This window comes from Leptonychotes weddellii, chromosome 4, assembly GCF_054177405.1.
Source record: "Leptonychotes weddellii isolate Sample4059 chromosome 4, ASM5417740v2, whole genome shotgun sequence".
Classification (NCBI taxonomy): domain Eukaryota; kingdom Metazoa; phylum Chordata; class Mammalia; order Carnivora; family Phocidae; genus Leptonychotes; species Leptonychotes weddellii.
The window spans coordinates 99,206,065-99,228,383 of NC_138372.1; the positions used below are offsets into that span (position 1 = coordinate 99,206,065).

A 22,319-nucleotide genomic window follows, 5' to 3' on the forward strand; every position below is an offset into this window, starting at 1 on the left:
TTTCATTCCTTTTGATGGCTGCATAATATTCCATTGCATATATACACCACATCTTTTTTATCCATTCATCTGTCGATGGACATCTTGGCTCTTTCCATAGTTCCTTAGCTTTTTTTTTAGAAGAATGTTTTAATTTCCCCCACACTGTTGAAGGGCAGTTTTGCCAGATATAGGGATCTTGGTTGATAGCTTTTTTGTTTTGTTTTGTTTTTTGTTTGTTTTTCTAGTTAGTACTTTGAGTATATTACCTACTGCTTTCTGGCTTTCAAAATTTCTGATGAGGAATCTGCTGATAATCTCATTGAGAATCAATTGTATATTATGTGTCAATTTTTTCTTGCTACCTTCAAGATTTTCTCTCTGTCTTTGGCTTTTAATAATTTGACCAAAATGTGCCTTTGTGTGTGTCTCTTTGAGTTCATTTTGTTTGGAGTTCCTTGAGCTTTTTTTTTTTTTTTTTTAAGATTTTATTTATTTATTTGAGAGAGAGAGTGAGAGAGAGAAAGAGCACAAGAGGGGGGAGCGGGAGAGGGAGAAGCAGACTCCCCGCCGAGCAGGGAGCCCGATGCGGGACTCGATCCCGGGACTCCAGGATCATGACCTGAGCTGAAGGCGGTCGCTCAACCAACTGAGCCACCCAGGCGCCCCATTGAGCTTTTTAGATGGGTGTGTTAATGTTCATTAAACTTAAGATAGTTCAGCAATTATTTCTTCAAATGTTCTCTTTGCTCCTTTCTCTCTGTCTTTGCCTTTTGAAACTTCCACTGCATGCATGTTTGTTTTCTAGGTGATGTCCCATAAGCCCCCTAGGCTCTGTTTACTTTTCTTCAACCTTTTTTTTCTTTCTGCACCTCAGACTCAATAATTTCCATTGCCTTAGCTATAAGATTGCTGATTCTTTTTTTTTGCCTGTTCAAACCTGCCTTTGAATTTATTATACTTTTCACTTCCAGATTTTTTTTTGTTTCTTTTTAGGCTTTCTCTTTATTAATATTTTCATTTTGTTTATACATAAACTTCCTGACTTTATATTCTTCTTTAGTTCTTTGACCATCTCCAAATCAGTTATTTTAAAGTCTTTATCTAGTAGATATGCCAGTAGGTTATTTTTCAGAAACAGTTTCAGTTGATTTTTTTTTCTCGTTGAATGGGCCATACTTTCCAGTTTTTTTGTGTGCTTTGTGTTTGTGTGTGTGTGTGTGTGTGCATGTTGTAAAACCGGACATTTGTGTCTAATAATATAACACTAGAAATCATATTGTCCTTTCCTGAGTTTTCTATTTTTAAAATAATCTTTGCTTAGTTTTTTTTTTTTTTTTTTTTTTAGTTTAACTTTTATAGGTGGTTGCTGTGCCAAGTATTGGTCTCAGATGTCAACTTAAGTTCTTCTTAGGCTTTTTCTGACTCTATGCTCTTTTACTGGACATACACAGCTGCTTTATAACTGTCACTGAATATATACTTGCATGTACATGTCCTGGCCTTTAAAATCTGACTCCCAAAGGAGAAAAAGAGAAAATTAAGGTGGTGGTAAAGAGCACTTAATCGCCTTAGAAGTCACTTCTGCGGGGGGGGGGAGGGGACTTACCATATTGGGGGGAGGTGCAGCAGCAATGGCCTCCCATCTCTTTGTCTGCACCTCTGTGATCAGAAGCAGCAATCAGTGATCAGAACACAGATCCCCAATACTTGGAGGACAGGGTCATTGTGTGCTCACTCTGGCTCCCGAAAGCTGTGTGCAGGCTGCTCTAGGAACATGTGCACAGCTGCCTGACATCGGGCTGGGAATGGAACATGTACAGCAGCTACTGTACTAAGAGCTAAAATTAACTATGATTTATTGTCCAAGCTTTCCCCCTGGAAGTTTCAGGCCTTCAAATAGAGTCCAGAACTCCAAAATTACATTAAACATATCCTGCCAGTGCAATTGTTGTTCAGGTGAGGAAAAACAGATTCCCTGTGCTTCCTATTCTGCCATCTTCCCAGAATCCTCTCCTTCCCCTTGCTTTTTTTAAAAGTATGTATGGTTAAGCAATATGGCATTTAATTTTCTTCTGTTTTACCTTTATAAATATTGTATTATAACACATATCATTTTCAGATGCTTAAATTTTCTTCATGTAACATTTTATTTCAAATACTTAAACAATGCTCCCTTTGTGAGACTCTGTTAACACATGAAATAGCAGATGTCTCTTATACATTCATTTCACACTTTGAGGGACTAGCAAACTGTTTTCCAAATTGCTGCATTAATTCCAGGGGATAAGAGATGGATTTCTGTGGCTGCAGTGAAGGACATTGACTATGACTTCTGATTTTTTGCAATAATTGTATACGGGTTTATTTTGTCAGGACAGTGATAGAAACAAAAGACAGAAAGACACCCAATAATTCACAGACTAATGCCATTGTAGAAGTCTACAAAGGATAGGGCGCCTGGGTGGCTCAGATGGTTAAGCGTCTGCCTTCGGCTCAGGTCATGATCCCGGGGTCCTGGGATCGAGTCCCGCATCAGGCTCCCTGCTAGGCGGGGAGCCTGCTTCTCCCTCTGCCTCTGCCTCTCTCTCTCTCTCTCTCTGACTCTCATGAATAAATAAATAAAACATTAAAAAAAAAAAAAGAAGTCTACAAAGGATTTTCTCTGAATATAATAAGAAAATGTATATATAATTATTGCTTAAGCAATTCAATGTAAATGAGAGAAATATGAGATTCATGAAAGTATCTGTTAAATGTACAATTGCATGCATAATTTTTTTTCATTTCTGTGGTTATATTCCTTAGTGTTTGGTACATAACAAACTATCCAAAATTTTAGCAACTCGAAAAAATAAGTAGTTATTATTGCTTATGTGACTATGAGTCAGCTAAAAATCTCTAGTCTTGGCTCTTGCATGTTTCTGTGGTTGACTGTGAGTCAGATAAGCACTTTTGGTGACTTCTCAAACATCCAGGGCCTCAGATGGGACAATTAGTCTCTCCTCTGTGTGAGCTCTCATCATTCAGCAGGCTCTTCTGGGCTTGTTATTTCCACTGGAAAAGTTCTGAGAGAAAGTGGAAATATGCAAAGCTTTTTGAGCCCTGGTTCCAGTACTAACATATTTTTCATTTTGTGGAAACTACTCATCAAGCCCAGCATAGATTTAAGCGGTAAGGAACTAAACATTCTTACTGGGAGATGCTGTGGGCCAATTGCAAAAGGTCTGAGTACAGGGAAGAGTTAAGAATTATGACCCTTTTTACAATTTCTGTCATGGTTTTGAAAGATGTGATTTTTCCTTGTCTCTATTATCCTAAGCTGACTGATAAATCAGCTCATTGCCTTGGCACAGTAATCTTATAAAATGTATTTTGAAATGCAAGCCAAGAAAACATCACTGTGTCACTTATTATGTTTCTGTAAATATTATGAAAATAATTAATTAATAATTATTTTGGCATTCTTGAAGCAAAACCCTAAAATGTCATTAATAATATTCCTACCCCCTGTAGTGTGGAATGCTTGTTACTAGCCTGCAACATGAAGGTAAATCCTGACCCCTGTGGTTATAACACACTGCAGTATGCATGCTTTTAACTGCCCTTGACAAGTTTAATTTGAGGTTGTCATTCTACTGCAACATACTTTATTTTGTAACAAAAGACTCATGTTTGGAGGACACAGAATGTCTTTTGTTAACTATAATAGAGTGCTTGAGTGAGTTTGGGCAAGAAGAAAGCTTACTGCAGTTCTGCTGAGATCAGTTGCAACAGAGCTTGATTTTTTTGTTTTGTTTTGTTTTCTTTTTTTCTTTTCGTAACATCAAAGCTGATAGAATTTTCCAAATAGTGACAAACATTCCATTTTGAAAGCTCTGACTTGTGAAATTCTTATTGTTCATAAAACGGAAAAAAAAGTTGTGTTGAAAACACATCAAAATTTACTTTCCAGTTGAATAATGATGCTTTGTCTTACAAGTCTATGAAGAAACCCTATGTTGAAACCCAAGTAGGATTTGGATAATGCTGTGCCTTATTAAGTAATGATTGTTTAAAATGTCTATATGGATGAATAATGTTCCAAAATACTTTAGATTTCATTTATTTAATTTTCTTTCTTTAACTTTTCAACACTTATGCCTGAATTTGTTTTCTTCAATGGTATTTGTGGTACAGTGTTTTCGGTGAATAACAATTTATGAAAACCCAGCATAGGGCATACAAGCAATATGAATATATCTGTATTAAATGACATACCTTGAATAACTGAAGTCAGGAATGTGTTTGTAAAGTCATGAGTATTCTCTTAAATTTTTCATTTAAAAATTTTCTATTCAATTCCTAAATCAAAAAATAGAGTTGGATTTCTGGTTCTAAAGAAACTGGAGTAGCATAAGTTTTGCCCATTTCTTACACAAGTACAGTTTAAGATCCTAGACACTATATATAAAACATGCATATTATGACCTGGAAAGGCAGAGATAGAAAGGCAGACCAGTCAGTGAACTTAGAACCTGAGGAAAGACGTGGTAACCAGGTCCCTAGAATTTCTTTTTTTGCCTTGTATTTCCCAGTTGGCAGAAACTTTGAATCCTTCCCTTCTTGGATTTTCTTCAGCAATAAATTATTCTACTTACCTTCTTTAGGTATTGACTTAAAAGCATTAGCAAATTCGGGTTTTTTTTTTTTTGTTTGGTTTTTAATTTTTATTTGGCTTCTTTGTTTCACTCATGGTGTTACATTATGAAGTCTTTGTGGTGACACCAACTACTGTTTAAAAGTAAACATCAACGGGTGGTTGTGGAATTGAAGCTGGTATGTGAAGTAAAGACATAAACTGAGACATTTAGCCATCGGGTTTCCTTTTCCTTTTTCACTTGTACTTGCTACTGCTTGCCCCTGGGGATGTAAGAATTGTTGCTTAAGGCGATACCGGTTCCCCTCCATAACCACAGGAATCAGGTGTGGAGCTGCCAGAGTGATAACAGCACATTGTTCCCTAAGCAGTGTTCCTACTCTTACACCTCAATAGGGACCTGTGGAACAAGGACATGTTTCATTTATTTGTTTTTAATTGGAGAGGTTTGCTGTATATTTATTATTTCTGAAATAAAGCCCATGGAATACATCTACAGGAAAAAAGAAATGCAGAAAATGGGATCAGCTTAAATAATTAGTTCATGGAAAACAACTAAATAAACAACAAAAGCTTAAATTTTATGTACCTTGAGATACAATATTGAGAATTGTACTGCAATTGATATTATTCTCACTGAATACATAATTCTGAATCATCAAATTTATGAATTAAAAAATAACCCTCATCACAGGCAGGGTTTCCCAAGGCTGCAGTCATGTGTCAGCTGGGCTATGTTCTGACCCTGAGCTCAGGGTCTTTTTCCAAATCCATATAAGTCATTGACAGAATCCAGTTTTTTGTGTTTGTGGGACTGATTTCCCTATTTTTATGTTGCATCAGCCAGTGACTGCTCTGAGCTCCTACTAGCAGCCTTCTGAAGGTCTTAGGTATATGGTCTTCCCCAACAAGGCAGCTTAATTCTTCAAAGGAGGAGAATCTTTCCCAGTTTGAATCTCTGACCCTTTGTAAGACCTCCCCTCCCTTGGCCAAATCCGGCTACCTTAGGATAATCTCCCTCAAATTAGTTGACTCAAAATTAACTGATTTTGCAAAATCCCTTTGTGTTTGTCATCTAATGGAAACCCATCACAGAAGTGAAATACATCATAGTCACAAGCTCAACCCACAATCAAGACATCAGAGGGGAAAGGATCATACAGTGTATATACCAGGGTGTGGGAATCTAGGAGCCAGTCCAGAATTATTCCTACCATAGTCCAGAAGCTTATATTCTACTTTAGGGTTCTCAACATGGCTAAGGTTCAGATTTCTCTGTGGATCTTATTAAAAAGTCATATATTATTAATCATAGGCCTCTGTATAGATCTGAATTGGCTGTATCTGTTGAATCATATATATATCTTTGATGAGCTATGCAAGTAATTTCTCTGCAGCCAGCTGTATGCATCTGGAACTTCTCCTGATAACCACTGTTCTATTAAATACAACATTTCACTTGCTTATCATTTTAATAAAGTGTTAGAGCATTTTGAAAACTACGATTGAGTTCATGGGAGGACAAATAACATAAATGGGATCATTAAAAATGAAGTGGCAAAGGCAGAAACATCATTCTAGCCTTTGGAATTAGCAATCTGTTAACAGGCTTTGATGTATAGAGGCTAACCCCCTCTCCTCAGTATAAAAGTGAGTTAATAGCTATGTCTCATTAAAAATAATGGCATCAAATCAAAGACTGTTCGTCACAAGGAGTGCTTTTAAATGATATCAATAATTTAAACTTGGAGTCTAATTCTAAAGGCTGTGGTATTGGCAGCTTATATCTAAATGCTGACTACTGACAGATACTATTTTGGGCAGATTACCAAATAGGCTTTTGTACTTTTTTTATAAGTCAATTTCCCCAAAATGTGTTCTGCAGAACTCAATCTTATGATATTAGCCATTTGGGAAATACTCATGATGTTATTTTTCCCCTTGGTGATTCACAAGGTTTTGAGTTACTCCTAGAAATTCACAAAGAAATGTGTTAAAAATGTATATGATATAAACATAAATGGGATGCATGTCTTCCTTATGGATAAAGTGAATAAATTTCAGTGTATAGATTTTATTGCCTCTATTTTGAATGCTCATAGGACTTTTAATTTTGCTTTCTGCATCTAGACTATTCTCCAGAATGTTAAGATTGCCAGAGAAGTGACCTCTGAAAAAGGAAAACATTGCTCTACCTAAATTCAGGTAAGACCATTACTTTTCAAAAAGTCATTGTGGGTAAATTAATGAAAAAAATATTCATTTTTCTACATTTCTATTATAAGTTGTTTTCTTCAATATTAAGCTTTATGAAGCCTCTTTCCTCTAGAACAATATAAGAAATTTTTTTTAATTTCCTGGTGTGGGGTGGGGGGCAACACTCCGAACACATGTTAATGTTCAATAGTTAGACTTCATTTGGACATAGCTTTCCACCATATTTATTTAAACAACTGTATTAAATTCATATTGTTCCTTTAATGAGCATCATTCAGAGGAAAGAGCAATATAAAGTTTCTGAAGCTTACGTGATTAGGTGAGGGGTCCATGACTCCTGATCAAGGTGGGAACTGGTGTCACACACTTTTGTGAGCTCTGCCGGCCCAGAGAAAGGGTAAATCCCAGAGAAAGGGTAAATATGTGCCCGTACAAGGGGGGGTCTTGGCTAAGTGTTCTAAAATGCTTCACAACATTAGAGCCTAGGGAATGATCACAGTCTCTGTTGTTTATTCAGAACAAGGTTGAGAACGGGTAATGAAAATTAGTAAAGTAAATCGAATATGCCTTCAGAAAGGGAGCTCATGAATCAGTAGAGGCAAAGCAGGTGCAAAATGAGTAGAAGTCTTTGACTTTGGCTCTAGGACAAATATTACTTTTGGAAGGACTCATACTCTATTTACTAGGAAAAGCAGAATCTGGTCACTAAAGTCTAGGATTGAAGTTACTAAATCTATTTTCCTAATAAATTTTCACAGTATTTTTGAGTTCTTATTTCCTCTCATGCAAGGACTTATATTATGGTTTTAGTGAGACTAATGAAACTCATTGTCATCTTTTATGTTTAAAGGAACATTAACACTTAAAAGTGTGTTGTGTACATATTGTTGTATTAAATTATATTTAAATGCAGTATTAAAATGTCAGGAATTCTTGAGTATATATCTGTGTTTTATGAAAATCATAGAGTTCTGGGACTAAATGCATCCACACAGATGGCCTATTAGCGGATTTCCCAGACTGTGTTCTCGAGGAGTATGGCAAAGTTCAGAGTCACTTAAGATAATAAACAACTAGATCTGAAGTTGTTCTGGTTACTCAATATTCTAAATTATTTAATAATAAATATTTAGAATGGAACCCACATAATGCCATATTAATCACAATAGAACTCAGATAGAGACAGATTGCTAATAGATTCATTCTTCCTTCCTCACTGAATCCTGATCCCTAACCACCTGAATGCATGTAGTTTTTGGCCTCAGTTAAAACACAAATCATTCTCATCATTTGAATAAACCTAGAAAATTCTAAAACACATTTTCCAAGGAATCAAAAGGAACACATCCCAGTGCATCAGAAAATTATATCCAAGGTTTTCAAATGATTTTTTATCACTAGACTGTTTTCATAGTTAGACCTTTTCTCCAAATAAAATATCAGAGAAAAGCCCAAAAGATAAAAGAGAGGGGTAAAAAAATATATATATATTGAAACAGGAGTGGGTGTTCCAGAACTACTTGGTTTCTTTACCTCTGCTTTTCCTTACCTCTGAATCCATTCCTCATTCCCCAAAACCCTACAGATCTGACAGACATTAATATTTCCTGGAAGCCTGTGATTCTTTTGCTTCTCAGTTCTTTCCTTTGAAGCCCATGTGGAAGCATTAACTCAAACAGAGACAGACAGCGAAACATAAAAGTGGGAATTGCCAGGATTATGTTGTGCTAGCCAGAGATGGAAAAGTGACTGCTGTGCGAAAGAGATCATTTATTACCTACTTAGGTTTCCCAGTGTCAGGTGTTGCCCTGTATGTGTTCACTTCACCATTGTGCAAAGCTCCCTCTACATGATTTCGAAGTATCATACCCTATACATGTTGTTGGAAGCCCAAGAGAGGTACCTATAAATGAAAACAGGGAGAAAGGCAGTCACAAGGAGAATAATGGAAATTCATTTGAGGGTGGCTATTACCTCACAACGAATAGTTAATACTTTATTTAAAAAAATATCTCTAGATGCATTTCAAACATTTCTCTTCATCTTAGGTATAGATCTTTGCCTCCTACGTTTGTTTGTTTTAGTTTAACACACCTTATTGATAAGCAACATGTCTGAATTGATAATGCTTTTTTTTGGAAGATTTTATTTATTTATTTGAGAGAAAGGGGGTGGAGCGACCACGAGCTGGGGGGAGTGGCAGGCAGAGGGAGAAGCACATTCCCCATTGAGCAGACAGCAGGACTTGAGACCTTGATCCCAGGACCCTGGGATCGTGACCTGAGCTGAAGGCAGATGCCCAACCGACTGAGCCACCCAGGTGCCCCTGAACTGATACTGTTTTGAGACAGGTTGAATAAAGAAGAGAAATACTAAACATGGTCTAATAACACATAGCCTACCCACATTGCATATTTTCTGATACTTTGTACATATGAAATATTTCAAAACTACATGTCTCAGCATATACTGTACTGAATTCCTTACAGTTTCTGACCTGACCTGTAGAATTTTACTTGTGCCTCCAATGTTTTATTCATGCTTATATTTGTCCACATTTAAAGCTAAACTGGCTTCATGTTTGAATGGAAAATAGCCCATGAGCAAAAGCAAACTGGATGTCCACTGGGTGAGCAGCTGTCCCAGCCTGCTCACCTGTCCCTAATTTCTGCTGGCTGCCCTCTCTACTTGGCTAAAGGAATTTTCCTGGGCTTTTTCTTATTGTCAGAACAAGATTACTCTAATATAAATACTTAATATTTGAATGTGTAGAATTTTTTTCTATTACTGCTTCTCCCTGGTTTGAGGATGTTTGAGGCATCTGACATTGTACTTTGATTGGTCTTCCTGTGGTCTGTTCCTTTTTGTTACACACTGCATCTGCGACTGGGGTGCAACTTCTATAGGCCCATTTGCCACTAGGATTGTTATTCAAATTCCCAGTCCTTTCAGGCATGTTTGTGATTTTAGTCATTGGCTTCAATGGTAAAACATCTGTATTTTTGGTTTTGTTGGCTCTGTGTCTGTCCTGAGTAAAGGAACACAATTATCAAACGTGAAGAAGCTTAGCCTTGAGCACAAAACTGGCTTTATATTCTAAGCAACTTTCTTAATGTTTTCTGACTGAGTCCCACTCCCCATCTACCTTGTTTACAGCAATTTGACTGAAGAAGTTGCCTGTGGGAGGTGTAGCTCCTGGTCATGGTGCAAAGAGCAATGCTGTTCCCTGCTGACTTGTTTTGGTTTTTGCTTATTTTCTGTTTCTCTTTGTGACCCCAGGATCTACCGTCATGCCAATGTGAATAAGGTCCCAATAAATAAATTTTTTATATTTTTTTATTTTATTTTATTTTATTATGTTATGTTAATCACCATACATACATCATTAGTTTTTGATGTAGTGTTCCATGATTCATTGTTTGCATATAACACTCAGTGTTCCATTCAATACGTGCCTTCTTTAATACCCATCACCAATAAATATTTCAAAAAAAATTAATAGGTTGATAAAAATATTTTTGGAGCTGCATTCTGTGCATTTTATTTATTCATTTTAGAGAGAGAGTGTGCACAAGTGGGGGGAGGGACGTGGGAGAGAGAGAGAGAGAGAGAAAACCTCAAGCAGACTCCCTGTTGAGCACAAAACCCACTGCAGAGTTCAATCTTATGACCCTGAGATCATGACCTGAGCCAAAATCAAGAGTTGGTCACTTAACCGACTGAGCCACCCAGGTGCCTCTGAATTCTATGTGTTGTAGACATTCTCTCATAGTTGAAAAAAGACTGGCTACATTATATACATATATATATATATTCCTCTGATTATATATATATATAATACTGATTACTCTGATTACTCTCCTTTCTATTTCCTACTCAGTATGTGTAGATTTCTGGTAGCTCTTGGTATTGTTTTCCATCATGGACAGATTAATGTAGGTTGCTTTAATCTTGATAATTCCATTCTGTCTCCCTCTATTCTGGAAAATTCAATGAAGAGAAGATTGGATAATTCTGGCTGGATGAAGACTATTGGCAGCCTCTCAGGGCTCAAAGTATATTCATGTATCTGTGTCTGGCTGTGAAGAAGATTCACAAAATCCTTAGGTTACTGTCAGATACCTTTGGTGATAAAGGAAACAACAAAAAGTTCTAAAGAAATATCATAAATATTATCACTTTAAATGTTGGACATTGTATCAAAGCTACAGAGCCAAATTGGAGAAATCTTGGAGTATGGCAACTAAAATGATGGAGGGATACATTGCCCGCTTGGGAGAATGGACCTAGTTGATACACTGTCCACATCCTCTCAGTCCTGCCCAGTTTTCCAACTTTAGCTGCTTTCATTGCTTTTAGGCTGGAATATTCCTGGGGATCACTCATACCATTCCCATGCATATAAAACCTCTGTTGCAGTCAGTACCTTATTTCCTGCCATCCCTGACAGTCTCTCCTGATGCTGCACATAAGCACCTGTCTTTAGCATAGCCTCTCTTTTTTCCCACAGAGGCAGAGCTGTAGCAGTTAGAGGGCCTGATTCAACCCAGCTGGACCCATGGAGTCTCTGGTTTCCTAGACTCTGCTCAGAGATACTGGTTGTGCCAAGCAGAAGTACAAGGGATTACAGGTTCACTAAGCAAACTTTGATCAATGAAACAGGATCAGGGATGACTTTGTGGGAGGGAGAAGTATGCACTCAGAGAGGGCCCTGCACACAGAGGAGCCCCACATTTGATTTGATTTGCATTAAGTTTCACTCTTTGTGTGCTGAAGTTCTATAGGTTTTTTTCAAAAATATAGTGTCATGTACCTATTAGAATATCATGCAGAGGAGTTTCAGCACGCAACAATATTCCCTGTGCTTGGCCTTTTTAGCCCTCCTCCTTTCCTTCTAAACTCCTGGAAACCGCTTTTTGTTTCATTTTGAATCATCACTATAGTTTTGCCTTTTCCCAAATGTAATGTAACAGGAATCATACAGTGTGTAGCCTTTTCAGCTTGGCTTCTTTCACTTAACAATATGCATTTAAGAGTCATTATATTTTTTTGTGTGGCTTCTTTGGTACTTTCTTTTTATCTGAATAATATGCCATTCCATAGAGGTACCACAGTTTGTATATTCACTTACCTACCGAAGGAAATTATGAAGAAAGCCTCTATAAATCTTCCTGTGAAGGTTTAATATGTTCTTGAATCAGTTGGCTGAATATCTAATAATGCAACTGCTGTATCATATGGTAAGAATATAGATAATCTTGTAAAAACCTATAAAACTCTTACCATTTTGCATTCCTGCCAGCAATGGAGAGCTCCTGTTGCTCCACACCCTTGCCAGCAAATGATATTGTGAGTTTTAAAATTTTGTTTTTTTAAAAATATTTAACTTTTATAGTACCTTTTTTAAAATTAGGAACCAAGGCATTAACATACTTTAAAATATACTCTTATAGTAAGTAGAGACATTTTTATTTTCCAAAACAAGAAAGTTTGTTAACACAATATCAAGCAGATATACGCCATGAATGATATTTGGTGGGGGACATAGACATTAAAGAATTAATAACAAAAATAAAGTAGTTATAAATTCAAAATGAATTAAAGACCTAAATGTGAGACTTGTAACCCTGAAAATCCTAGAGGAGAACACAGGCAGTAACCTCTTTGACATTGGCCGTAGCAACTTCTTTCTAGGTATGCCTCCTGAGGCAAGGGAAAGAAAAGCAAAAATAAACCATTGGGAACTCATTAAATTAAAAAGGTTCTGCACAGTGAAGGAAGCAGTCAACAAAAGTAAAAGGCAACCTATGGAATGGGAGAAGATATTTGCGAATGACATACCTGATAAAGGGTTAGTATCCAAAATATATAAAGAACTTATAAAACTCAACACTCAAAAAACCAAATAATCCAAATGAAAAATAGGCAGAAGAATAGACATTTTACCAAAGAAGACATACAGGTGGCCAACAGACACATGAAAAGATGTTCAACATCACTGATCATCAGGGAAATACAAATCAAAACTACAATGAGATATTTCCTCACACATGTCAGAGTGGCTAAAATCAACAGCACAAAAAACAATAGGTGTTGGTGAGGATGTGGAGAAAGGGGAACCCTCCTACACTGTTGTTGGGAATGCAAGCTGGTGCAGCCACTCTGGAAAATAGTATGGAGGTTCGTCAAAAAGTTAAAAATAGAACTACCCTATGACCCAGCAATTGCACTATCAGGTATTTACCCAAAGAATACAAAAATACTAATTCAAAGGGATACAGGCACTCCAATGTTTATAGCAGCATTATCTATAATAGCCAAAGTATGGAAACACCACAAGTGTCCATCTACTGACAAATGGTTGAAGAAGAAATGGTATACATATATACATATAATAGGATATACTCAGCCATAAAAAAGAATGAAATCTTGCCATTTGCAATGACATGGTTGGAGCTGGAGAGTATTATGCTAAAGGAAATAAGTCAGAGAGAGAGAAATACCATGTGATTTCACTCAAATGTGTAATTTGAACAAATGAATAAAGGGAAAATAAAAAGTGAAGTGGAGGCAAACCAAGAAACAGACTCTTTTTTTTAATGTTATGTTAGTCACCATACAGTACATCATTAGTTTTTGATGTGGTGTTCCATGAGAAACAGACTCTTAATGTTAGAGAGCAAACTGATGGTTACCAGAGGGAAGGTGTGTTGGGGGATGGGTTAAATAAGATTAAGGAGGGCACTTGTGATGAGCAGTGGTTGTTGTATGCAAGTGTTGAATTACTAAATCGTATAGCCGAAACTAATATTACACTGTATGTTAACTAGCTGGAATGTAAATAAAAACTTAAAAATAGAAATTAAAAAATAATAAATCTATGTATCTCAAACAGAAAAAAAAAGGTAGTTATAATTAGTTGGAAGTTCTATGAAGGGAAGACTAAGTAGCTATGGGAGAAACCAAATGAGATTTCTTCTTCTTTCCCTTCCCCTTCTTGCCTCTCCTCCCCCTTGTTTTCCTCCTCCGCTCTCCCCCTCCAGCCCCTCAACTGAGAACTGTAAAGACATTTTAGGGGGTTGCCTAACATTAAATATTGGAATGAACAAATTGGAAAATGCAATTAAAAACAACACAAATTAATGCATAAATGAACAGATACAATATGAAGCCTCTTCATCAACTCATAGCATATATACCTAGTCAGTACTTCGTCAAAAACTTCCTCCACCTCTCAGAGAAATTTAGTCATATAATTGGACATTTCTTACTCTTGAAATACCAGTTATTCATAACATCTGCAACCATCCGGTCTTCCTGTCTTTTCACCCATTTTCTGATGATTATTTTTGTTTTTCCTATCTTGATCTATTTTTGCTTTATTCTTAAATCTCATCTTTCTTCAATGCTGTTAACTCTGTATGTACTAATTCTTTACAAGAATGTCCTTTATTCTAGTAAAAGCCTTCTTATAAGAACCAAACACAAGGGGTGCCTGGGTGGCTCAGTTGGTTAAGCGACTGCCTTCGGCTCAGGTCATGATCCTGGAGTGCTGGGATCGAGTCCCGCATCGGGCTCCCTGCTCAGCGGGGAGCCTGCTTCTCCCTCTGACCCTCCCCCCTCTCATGCTCTCTCTCTATCTCATTCTCTCTCAAATAAATAAATAAAATCTTAAAAAAACAAACAAACAAACACAAATCCCACCACCTTCCACAAATTTTGCAGGTGCCCCAATCCTAATTAATTATTTTTTTTCCTATACATACATGATGACATTTTAGATTATTTTTGTCTGTTTTCCCTACCAAATTCTGAACTCCCAAAGAGAAAGGATTGGATTTACTCTATTACTAATACTTGTTCAACCCTGTTCATTTCCTCCAGCCTGTCAGAACCAGGGGTCTCCAGTCTCTGTTGGTGGAAACTGCCCTGGGCATGATTTGCAATTAACTAACTCTGTCTCAGATTCCATGTCCCTATACATCTTCCAGTCTCCAAACTCATTTTTCTGTACCTTGTACCCCTCAGATACTGCATCTGGCTGTTTGGACTTGATCTTTGTGTTTGATTTTCCTAATGGACTTTAACATAAATGTGACCCCTGGCTCTTTTAATTATCTTGATGCAATTCCAGCATTCTTGCCTTTGTACAAACTAAAGCTCCAGGAACAACCATTTGGCTAACATTTCATTTTCATTGTTCCTCCATAAATAGGCAGAAAGGGACGCTCAGGAGAGTTCAGAAGGTGCTACTTGTACACTGTACATTCTCATTATTTTGTTAATTGAATTGAGTTTAACTGGTATTTACAACATTCAGTGAATCAACAAGTTAATATTTTGAGTATTTAAGGAAGAAAATAACACTAGTACAATGGTTTTTAGTTTCTTTCTTTCTAAACTACTATGATTGCTAGTATGAGTATAAAAAATGCTTAAAGGTGAAAAAATGCAAAATTCCATCTGTAAGATTTTTTAGTGATGGATAATACTTAGTGATGTATATATAAAAAATGAGAAGCTTTTGAATTTTATTACCTTTTAGTCTTTTAGAAGTCCAATTTGGATGTTTCCACTTATTACTTTTTAAATAACACTGGAGGAAAAACAGCAGTTTGAGAAGAGGCCAGTTGGCCAAATGAAGAAGCACAGTTCCATTGAAATGAATGTCATGACACAATACAAGAATTATTATGCTATTTAAAAACCAAGCCAGATTTTCAAAATTACCCTACACCTGTGTGTCACAATATATAATTCCTGAACTCAGTAGAGCAAAGGGGTAACATTTGAATAAGAACATAAGATTGTTTTCTAAAGTTAGATCAAAATTAACAAACCCTTTATTTTAAAAAAGAATGACAATTACAAAGTGAGAATCCCGGTCTAAATTCTTATGTATTGAAGCAACAGAGAGAAATGAATATATAATAATAACCTGTCATTTGTATAGTATTTCACATCTTTTGTTTCTTTTTTTTTTTAATTTCAGTGCAGCATCCAGCTTTTGCTATATGGATGGCAGGTTCTATTATTGCCAGTTGCATTTCCCCTAATTTATCTGTTGTTCTAATGGCAGATCAAGAATTGTCTCTTCGGGATTCAGTCAACTGATCCAATATTTTTTTCACTACATGGCCCAACTAAATTTATTAGTTCGGAGTATGAAGAATCTAAGGAATGAGTCCTCAGTTAAATAATTAATAATTAATGAAGATGAAATGAAGAGAAAGTATATAAAATATGGATAGGTGTTACTAAATGCAAATTATTTTATGATTATGTCTACTGATGACCCAATGTGATAAAAATAGCCCCAACCATACGAGAAGCATTTTTCAAGAAAAAAAAATATTTTGAAGAGTGTGTGTATCTGTGTGTCTGTGTCTGTGTACCAGACATCTCAAGAATGACTTCACATTCTCTTGGTGTCCGCTATCTCTTTGGGTCACTTATTCCAATTTATCACTCCTACAGAGGTCAGTTCTACTTTATGCAGACCCACGTCACCAGTTCCTCATCTTATTTCTGCATCTCCTACCCTTCCATTATTTTCTCCTTCCTGGAAAGTACCATGAATATTCCTTTTACCTTCTTGCTCTAATTCAAAACTGGAGGTCCCCTACGGACAATACGTTCTCTCCAGGCTTCTCAAATGTGGTGAGCTCTTGTACAACTCACGAACCACTAAACCTGGAGGTGGGCATGTGTTCACGTTGCTTCTCTTTGCTAGTAAGCTTATTGAATTTGTCTCCTCTTTCTGTTCTCATAAGCTGCTGCTCCTTTGCAATGCATTCCATCAGATATTTTTGCTCATATACAGGATGACATCATCTACAAAAACATGGACACTCTAGCTCGTTTCCTAAAGATGTTAGCATCTGTCTAACGGTGTTTTTCCACACTACTTATGCAGTTACTATGCTTCAGCATTTATGTAGAAAATTCAAAACCCTGAGCTTTCAGTTCTATACCTCTTTCCTTTCAGCTGTTTGTCCCTTCTTATACAACAATCCATTCCTGTTAATTTCCCAAACTATATTATTTGTTACAGAACTATCTCCAAAGGCTGTTTTTTGACTCTCTATGCTATCCTTACAGTTCCCTTACTTTATTATTCCACATCATTGCTTACTGAGGACTTCCAATTCACCAATGGTTTATCCTTATCACCCTCTATAACCAGTTATGTCTTCATACTCTTCTTATATAACTTGGATTCCATAGTGCATCAGTATAATTACTATCATACATTTTTTTTTTTTGCCTTTCTTTCCTTTTCTAATACTTACCTGGAAAAACCTTAACCGAGGTTAAAACATATTTCTATCTGCTTGCCCAAGTAGCAGAAGAGACTAAAGGAAAACATACAATTATGCTGATAGTCTGCTTTTAATTTTTGATCCCAAACCTCAGTCAGATCATGACTACTACTTGTTAGTAATTATTTGTCTTAGTTGGTTATTTATTTCTTCATTCTCTCCAAAATTTTCAGCAAACCTCCCCTGTCCATCACTTATATCTAATGATCTTGTTTTTACTTTACTACAATAGAAACAATAAGAAGCAAATTACTTTGTCTGTTTATGAGAAAAACTACCAAACTACCTGCATACCTACCCATATTTCTCCTGTTAGTGAATGGAATGTATATGCTCCTATCTTAGCCAAAAACTCTTTACTTTCGTATTGGATTCCATCTTTCTTCATCCCACTTAAGGACTTTCCTCCTGAAATTGAATCTTATCTATCCAAGTTTCATCAATTTGCTTCTGTCTGTTCTATTTCTTTATTTCCTTCAGAATACAACATGGCTATGTCTTAAAATTAAAAATAAAATCCTTCCTTTAATTCCACTTATCCCTCTAGGGCAGTCTGAAATTTCTGTTTTCCTCAATGTCAGACTGGTCCAAGTAGCTGTAAATATTCCATGTTTCCAAATATTCACATCTTAGTCATTCCTGAAACTGTTATTCACTTATTCACTACTGAAACACCATTCCATGGAAACCCTTCTTATTGAGGAGATCAGTGATTGTCTATTATATGTTTCTGCCCCTTTACTCTCCATTTAAAATATCCTCCTTCACATCCCATTAATTCAATACCATTTATATTGCTTTTAAAAGTTGTTTAAACAATATACTTTGGAGCTCTAAAGGTTAAAAAAATGGGTATGGTTGCTGTATTATTTAACATTTTGAAAAAAAGTTAAAATGTTCCCAGCTCAGATTTAAATATCTTTTTCATGGAATTTATGAATCATTTTTTTTCATTGCAGTTATTTATTCTCATGAGGTTCTAAATTTTTACCAATATTTTAAAATTATGATTGTTCATTTTTAGCAAAACAAAGAACAATTTGAAATTTTTTATTCAAGTGGATACTTTGTGACATTAACTTCTCTGAGGATGATCAATGCCTTTCATAAAGTGATGAATTTCTAGAGTATGCTTAGAAAATATTTGCAGGTTGGGGTGCCTGGGTGGCTCAGTCAGTTAAGTGACCAACTCTTGGTTTTGGCTAGGGTCATGTTGTCAGGGTTGTGAGATTGAGCCCCAACTCAAGCTCCATGCTTGGTGCCAAGTCTGCTTGAGATTCTTTCCCTCTGCCCCTCCCCTGCTGTGCTCTCTCTCTCTCTGTCTCTTAAATAAATAAATAAAATCTTAAGGAAATATTTGCACACTGTGTTAAAAGTTGTATCTCTAAACTTAGACTGCAGAGATTAAAAGTTGATGCCATCATTCACCAGCTGTGAGACCTTTGACAGTTTCTTTTTTTTTTTTTTAAAGATTTTATTTATTTATTTGAGACAGAGAGAATGAGAGAGAGAGAGAGCACATGAGAGGGGGGAGGGTCAGAGGGAGAAGCAGGCTCCCCGCTGAGCAGGGAGCCCGATGCGGGACTCGATCCAGGGACTCCAGGATCATGACCTGAGCTGAAGGCAGTCGCTCAACCAACTGAGCCACCCAGGCGCCCCCTTTGACAGTTTCTTAAACCCTCAGTCTTAGTTCCCACATAGATAATAGTTTTATGGAAAGAATAAATGGATGATACATGTGAAGTGCTTAATATAATATATATCAAGTAATAAGCGAATAATGTTAGTAAATAAATTTTTTAAATTTTTTTTAAAGATTTTATTTATTTGACAGAGAGAGACACAGCGAGAGAGGGAATACAAGCAGAGGGGTTGGGAGAGGGAGAAGCAGGCTTCCTGCCGAGCAGGGAGCTCAATGCGGGGCTCGATCCCGGGACCCTGGGATCATGACCCGAGCCGAAGGCAGACGCTTAACGACTGAGCCACCCAGGCGCCCCAGTAAATGAATTTTAAATGCTAAATCTTTATTTCACGTTAAAGTTTATAAATAATTTTTTCAAAGTGCTATATTTAACATTTTATTTAATTTTTGCACCAGCCTTGTTAGGAGATGATATTCTCTGGCTCATTTAATAGCTGGTAAAAAATAAGAAACATCAAATTGTATAAAGCCATTTCTGTATAAACTCAGAATGCAATTGTTTCACAGAATTCATAGGTTTAGATCATTTACCACATTTCTTTTGCTATGAAATGAGTTCTCTGGTCAAAAACAATGCTGAATAATACCATGATGTTCGAGAAGGCATTTTATAAGTTCGTGAATGGTCATTTGACAAAGGCACCATATTCAGGGATAAATTGATATAGATAAATTGGTATATATAGCAAGTATCTCCTCCACAAAGAACCAAATGCTGCCCCTTCCATAATGGCAGCAATTCAATGTAAACAATTTGCCACGAGGCAGCTGGCTGATCACACCAGGAAATGGAGCTGTATTAGCAGCAGTTGTATCTAGTTCAGCCTGGGAGAGTGGAAGTCCACGTCGCTTAGCCCATGCATACCTTCCTTCACTGTCACCATGACCATTTTGTTCACCAACCCATGGTTGGGGAAAGGGACTGACTGATACCAGAAGAATGAGTCATCCTATCCTTATTAAAATATTCCCCTGCTGAGGTCACTCGTTGGAAATCATTCACAGATCTTCACATTCTTTGCCAGTCTGGATTGGACTACCCACATTCCTTTTTCCTGTACTTCCTTGTCACCAATATTCCTGTCATACTTCTTCAGATTCCTAACCATTCAGCCAAGTCATTAGCCTCAGCACACAAACCAGTCAGATCATAAAACATCTCTTCTTCCAGGCAAAGTGAACAACCAGGTAGGTATACTGATCCAATTTCTGCCCACAGGTTGTATTTTACTTCATGATTGTCTTTAGGACTGTCCTGGAGTGAAGCTGTAGTGCCCCATCTGTCCACCTGTAAGTGGTGCCTGTAATATCACAGGGCTACATCTGTAAACCAAGCCTGAGTTTTTTTATCCTAAGCGAACTAGTCAAAGGGCACTCCTCCTAAGACCATAGATGCAGGCTGGGAGAGGGAAGACAGGGTAGCAGGATGGTGACCAAGGGCATTTGGACCTACTTCTTCATGCTATCTCAAAGCTATGTCCTTGGAACAACTCCCATTGTGGGAATGGTGGAAAGTACACTCCAAGAACAGGGGTGAGGAGCTTCCAAGGGGTGACTTGCAGGCAAGTCAGCTAGTCCTCATGTGCTCGCAGTTATGTCCTCGAACAACCAGAGACACTCTAAGACCATGCCAGAATGTGTTAATTTTTGCATCTAGTTACTGTGTGACATTTACACAGCAGAATTGAATATTTAATATATTTCAGAAGAGAAACAATTTTGAGTAAGTATGAATACTGAATATTCCAGGCATAAAGTATAGTATCTTTACAAAAAAGTATAAAAATAAAAAGGAGAAATGATCTTAAGTTGGTATTGGTAGTAAATCTAAGAACTGACATTCTTGGAATCGTCATCCTAGATTTTAATCTAAATTAAATTCTAATCTAAGTTAATTTGCCTCTAGAGCATGTTTGATCGGAAGTTATTTTGTGAACAATGGGGAAAGATTTGAATATGTTATGGATTTTTCTGATTTTGTATTTAAAAATTAAATTATCCATAACAGTTATTTGGTAGCTTTCATTCATTCATCCATTCAACAAGTATGTGTTGAATACCCACCAGGTATACTAGGGTTCTCCATCAAACATGAATAAGATATAAATCATTGCCTTTATGGAGTTTGCAAACTAGTGATTTTAACTAAGTATTTACAGAGGAAGGCCAGCATGACATGTCTAGTGCAAAATTCAGCTGTTAACTGTGTTTTACAGTCTTCACCTTCCTAGATTGAGGAGGTCAGTCAGAACAAAGAATAGTAAGACTCATGTCCTATGTTTTCTGCTCTTAGGATTACAATCTAGATTAATTTTTATTCATTGTGTCAAATTAAAAAATAAAATGAATGTTTTCAATTATCTTCAAAACATATGTTATTATGTCACAAACTCAAACTTGTCCTACCTGTTCTACTGAATTAAGGGGTAATAGCTATGTACAATTAAAATTAAAGACATACTGATTTAAATCAGCTATTAATAACATCAGCAACATCAATAAGGGTATGACTATTTCCAGTCAGCTTGAAATGCATAGCTCCAGTTGATTTAAATTGTTTCTCTTTGAGAAGAGGAATAGAGAATTGGCTATAACTAACAGGTCATAAATCAAATGGATGTTCTTTTCTATTTGAAACCCTGAGAAAGGTATAGTCACAGCAAGTACTCTTTTTTTTTTCTTTTTATACTAGTGCCTTTTAAAGGTATATTATTTCTTTTTTTTTTTTAAGATTTTTATTTATTTATTTGACAGAGAGAGAGATAGCGAGAGCAGGAACACAAGCAGGGGGAGTGGGAGAGGGAGAAGCAGGCTTCCTGCTGAGCAGGGAGCCCGATGTGGGACTCGATCCCAGGACCCTGGGATCATGACCTGAGCCGAAGGCAGACGCTTAACGACTGAGCCACCCAGGCGCCCTAAAGGTATTATTATTTCAATCAAGCTTCTTGCACACTCTTGTAGAAGATTTGTAAGCCATTTTAATGGCTCCTGTTGATAAACACAGCAAGATTCTGCACACATCACAGAGGTGATATTCCTGGTCATTTGGGGCAAGAGCATTAGCAAGGCAGTATGATAGGCTCGGAGCGACGAAGCAGCCACCTGCTCACTCTTTCAGTAGATGAAGCAAAGTGGCTAGAGCTTCTGTAGGATAAAGGTGCAATGACAAGATAATAAGACTAAATTGGGCTTAGATGGAATGGTGCAATTACATTACAAACAGCTTGCTTTTCATTGCCAATAAGCCATGCTGGGTTAGAGTATTTTCTAGATAGGCAACTTATTTTTCTGTTACTGCTCTTGTTTTCAGATTTTACCATTTCAGTATTTTCTGTTTTCATTTGTCTTGCCATACATCATAAATACACATTTCTTTGAAAGCTCACAGGTTTATGGGACTTCTTATCAAAAACATTAAGGTTTTTTTTTATATTACATGTTAGACTGTGATTTTTCAGGG

General features: G+C 36.7%; 1 protein-coding gene across 1 annotated transcript in view; it reads left to right on the forward strand.

Annotated features, from left to right (window-relative positions):
* SNTG1 (syntrophin gamma 1) overlaps positions 1-22,319 on the forward strand; it is a 703,456-nt gene that overhangs the window by 251,834 nt on the left and 429,303 nt on the right. The window contains exon 2 of the mRNA XM_081816797.1: positions 6,749-6,823. The gene's annotated coding sequence lies outside the window, so the exon portion shown is untranslated. The remainder of the gene's footprint in view (positions 1-6,748; positions 6,824-22,319) is intronic.